Source organism: Echinops telfairi, unplaced genomic scaffold (assembly GCF_000313985.2).
Source record: "Echinops telfairi isolate 266 unplaced genomic scaffold, ASM31398v2 ScPeMD7_7417;HRSCAF=8455, whole genome shotgun sequence".
Lineage (NCBI taxonomy): Eukaryota > Metazoa > Chordata > Mammalia > Afrosoricida > Tenrecidae > Echinops > Echinops telfairi.
Genome location: NW_022111317.1, coordinates 1,424,225 through 1,429,261, shown reverse-complemented (window position 1 = coordinate 1,429,261; position 5,037 = coordinate 1,424,225).

The following is a 5,037-nucleotide window of genomic DNA, read 5'->3' as shown; positions in this document are numbered from 1 at the left end:
AAGGATCAAACCCACCAGCTGCTATGAGGGAGAAAGACGAGGTTGCCTGCTCCTATAGAGATTTACACCCTCAGAAACCCAACCGGGCCCTTTGTACTTTGTCTGACAGAGTCGGTGACTGAGAACCGGCTGAGTGACAACGGGCGTCTGACAAGTCCCCTCGTAGAAAGGTGTGTAGTCGGTGACAGCTGGTAAAGTTCTTCTCTTGCTCTCCTAGGTGGCTCTCCCTGATGGAGCCCACCCCTGGCCCCCAGAGGCTCACGGGGGCTAAGACGTACCCTCTGCTCTCACTGTTCGTGAGGGGCTCATACAGTGCCTGGGGCTGGGGGAGTGATGAATACAAGGGGGTACCCCCTTCCATAAAAACCCAGAATTTATTTTTTCAAAGCTAGGCATTAAGATCGATTTTACAAAACAACGTTATCACCTTCAAAGTATTCTCCATGACACTTAATACAGTTGTCAAAGCTGTGATTCCATTCTTGGAAACATTTTTTTCAAACTCATCTGTTTGGATGGCTGACAGCACCCGCCTCATTTTCTTCTTCACCTCTTCCACGTCGTCAAATCGCTGTCCTTTCATGTCCCTCTTCATTCGAGGAAACAAAAGGAAGTCCCACAGGACGAGGTCAGGTGAGTCAGGTGTGTGAGGCAAGAGAGGCATGCTGTTTCTTGCCCAAAACTGGCGAACTGAGGTGGCTGTGTGAGCAGGTGCATTGTGTGGTGGCAAAACCAGTCCCCCACCTACCATAAATCCAGGCCTTTTTTGTTGCACACTGTTACACTATCTTGCAGAACCTCTAAATAGAGAGTTTGATTAACAGTCTGACCTGGTGGAACAAACTCCAAATGCACTAAGAGTCAACATTTTTATCCATTCGGGAAGTTGACGGATATCCAGAATGAGGTTTGTCAACAATTGACATTTCACCTTTTTTTGAAATTAGAAAACCACTCTTACATGTTTTTCCCATAGCGCTGGCCTTGTAAACTGTGCTCAACCTCACAACCGTTTCTGTGGCATTTTTCCTGAACAGGAAAACAAAATTTCCCAGCCACACCCTGTTCTCTTAAATCGGCCATCACAAAAATGAGGTTTGAGCAAAACTGCTTTTACAGCAATATTCATCGTGACCAGAGAGAACCTTTCCAGGCAATGCCCTAGAGTGCCCTAGCTCAGAGCGAGTTGCTGGATGCCCACCCTGCAGGAAAAATATGTACAAAGAAAACTCCACCCAAAGGAGATTTTTTTCATTTTTTCCCCCAGGTACCCCCTTCATAAGATAAGACAGGTGGACAGACTGACAGCCTCTGTTCACCGTCCAGGGCAGAGTCATAGGCCAGGAACCCCCCTTCTGCCTGAGGCTGCGCCCGCCAACTCCCACAAGACCAGCCAACCAGGCCTTTACTGCAGCTTCTTACCCCCCCCCCCCCCCCACGCGCTGGGGCTTGAGGAAAGGCCCCTTTGTCTTCTGTCTATTGGATGGTTGGCTGTGTTTGGGGTGTAAGGACCGTCTTTGCAATCTGCCACTTGATGATTTTCTGCCCCCAGAACTCTAGGGCTCCCATAAAGAAACCCCACTGGTTTCACACGGCCTCAGTCAAAAGGCGGGTGGTCCCAGCAAAGCTCTAGTACCCTGGAGAGTCCCGACTGGACCCACAGCAGGTGAGACACGAACTCCCTGTGCCTGGTGGCGATGAGTCCGGCCTGCACACCCTTGGAAGTCCTTCCAGGAAGGCTCTTGAGGTTCCCCCAGTGTGGGCTACAGAACAGTTTTTCCCAGGCTGTCCCCCCATATTCAATGTCTATACACTTGGAGGCCAGCTGTTTAAAGGTTATCTCCCTGAGGGTCATCAGCCATCTAAGCAATCACTCTATAGTTTGTCCCACCCTCAGTAGGGCCCACTCCCTGCGGATAAGAATAGTGGATTGTTTCCCTGAAGGAGAGCCCAAAGACAAGGTCAAGTCAACTCAAGGAGGACCAAGGTTAGGCTGCCGTCTGGAATCTAGGGTACCCCCATCTAGTCACATGTGTACCCCTTGTGCCTCCCCTTCCTGCTGCATGTACACCCCTAGCTCATCCCCTTCCTGTGATGCATATGCCTATTGTACAGCCCTTCCTGTTACATATGTGGTTACCTGTATATATGTGGTTATCTGTAATCAGGGGGGGCTTCTACGTCCCCTAAATATATTTAAGCCATGACTGGGATTATATTCTCACTCTCTGTGCGGACCTGGCTGCTGAGATCATGGCCATCCGGGAGATGAGCAATTTCATACTTTATCTTGTCTGATGTCTCTTTAATTTTACCCCTCAATTACACACCCGCCCCTTGGACCCGTTCCATTGTGCAGGCTGGTGCCCCACACCCCAGGGCCCCTTCCCACTCGCTCGGAGCCCCGGTGGGTAGGCTTGGGCGCTGACAGGCGGGTGTCGCCCTCCATCCACTCTGCACAGCAGAACACTCACTGCCAGTTCTGCACCCCAGGCAGCACCTCATCCTGCCCAGGTCTCCCTGCCCCTCTGGGTGTCACTGCCCACCCTGCCTTCAAGAAAGCATTACAGCGAAACATTTGGATCTAAAGCAGTGGTTCTCAACCTTCCTCATGCCGTGACCTTTTAATACCTTCCTTATGTTGTGGTGACCCCCCCAACCGTTGCTACTTTATAACTGTAATTTTGCTACTGTTATGAATCCAGGCAACACCTATGAAAGGGTCGTTTGACCTCCAAAGTGGTCTCAACCCACAGGTTGAGAATTGCTGATCTAAAGTTATAAAATGTCTCTGCCCTCTGGCTCCTTGAGGCTTCCTCACCCCCCACTATCATGACCCCAGTCCTGCCTCTCACTGCGGGCTAGCCCGGAGCATGTGCACAGGTACAGTTAATAGGTACGAGCTCACGACACATGGAATCCAGGAACAGGAATGGGAGCTATAGTGATGCCAGGAGGGTAGGGGAAGGTGGGGAGAGGAGGGGAGGAAGGGGGAACTGATCTCAATGATGGACACATAAACACACACTCACACACACACACACACACACACACGCACGCACACCAGGGGGGTGAACAACAGAAACCATGGGGGAAGGAAGACAGCAGTCAGTGTAAGATATGAGAAGAATAATAATCTATAATTTATCAAAGGGTCATAAGGGGAGGGAGGAAAAAAAGAGGAGCTGATACCAAGGGCTCAAATAGAATGTAAATGTTTAAAAATTGATGGCAGCCTATCTGAAAATATGCTTATGATTGACATATGGATTGTTAGGAGAACTGTAAGAGCCCCCAGTAAAATGATCTTTTAATAGTAATTTTTAAAAGTCTCTGCCTTCATTGCTTAGGGATTGGCCCTCCACCCCACATTGTTCACATTCTCCGGCACCGACCGGAGGGGCAGTCATGGCCATTTCTCCATCCCAGGGCCAGGAGGAGCTGCGGGACCTGTGCTCCTGGGTCTTACCTGAGATCAAGGAGTTCAAGAAGGAAGAGGAGGTTTTGAAACTGATTGTGGTAGCAATTGCACAACACTGCTGGATGGGATTGAACTGTGGAATGATATGCTATCTAAATAAGCTTCTCACAAAATGGCTTAGGGGAAAAAAGTCTTTATAGGAATGAACAGATGCATCTTTCTCCCGAGGAGCAGCTAGCGGGTTTGAACTGCAGACCTTGAGGTTAATAGCTCACAGCCTAACCCACAGGGCCGCCAGGGCGCCTTCATAAAAAGCATCCTGTAAGAGTTTTCTACACCAATAACCGGCGGTAAAATCGTTCTCTCATGAGCTGCTGCCGAGTCTGACGCATGGTGAGCCCACGTGTTACTGACTTGAACCGCCCACGGGCTTCTCAGGGTTGCGACCTTGTAGACAGGAGCCCTGGTGGAGCAGTGGTTCCTAGTTGAGTTGCTAACTGCAAGGTCAGCAGTTTAAAATCACCAGCCGCTCCTCAGGAGAAAGAGGAGGCTATAGACTCCCATAAAGGGTTCTACCCTGTCCTACAGGGTCGCTGAGTCAGCCATGACTGGATGGCAGTGAGGGTGTGTGTGGTATGTGTGTGTCCTTGTGGAAGCAGTGAGGGGTGTGTGTGTGTGTCCTTGTGGAAGCAGTGAGGGGGGTGTGTGTGTGTCCTTGTGGAAGCAGTGAGGGGGGTGTGTGTGTGTGTGTGTGACCTTGTGGAAGCACAGTGCTAGGCCTTTCTGCTGAGGCTTGAACTGCCTACCTTTCTGCCAACAGTTGAGGGTTTAGCTGTTTGTGGTCCCCCCCTCCCACCAAGTCCCCTTAAAATATCACAGATAGTATTTTAATCGTCCAAATAATACAAGGGGACTCCAAAGAGCTTTTGTTAAAATGGACTAGAGACATAGTAGAAATGTCCCATATGCTTCTTAAAGATCTCCCCCTCACCGCCCCCACCCCAGCCCCGTACATGACAATGACCTTTACCTAGGCAGATGCTCCATAATAGAAAGTACTAGAAGGGAACATTAACTGGAGATAAGTACCTCGTAAAAGGCATGTACCACTGAAAGCTCCTTCCATGAGCACTCAGTGCTTACAAGAGGAGCGGACCCGTGCGGGCCTCTGGATACGTATTTCCCAGCAAGCATGCGGGCGCGGGCAGCACTCTCTCATGTGCTGTGGGGACGAAAAGCATTGCCCAGCTGCACGCCCGGAGGAGACAGGCTGGTGTGCTCAGGGTGACGACGATCACACGTGCTTCACGAAGAAACGCCGTCTGTGAGCAGATCTGAGCAAAGCTGTCAGGGTGAGGACAGAGGTGTGCCTGACCCAGGCCCGGGTGTCTTCAGTCCCCTCCAGAGCCTGTGACGGTTGGGTCCTGCGTACGGATGGCTGCAGAGGAATGGGTGCTTTGGGAGTGCGGTGCTGGGTGCTGGTGAGGAATCCAGAGAGAAGCCACGGGAGTCCTGGAAGAAGCCGAGGGCTCCTTAGAGGCAAGGATGGAGAGACTGTGCACGCACTTTGGACGAGTTGGGAGGGAAAGGATATGCTTAGCAATGTACAGGGGCGG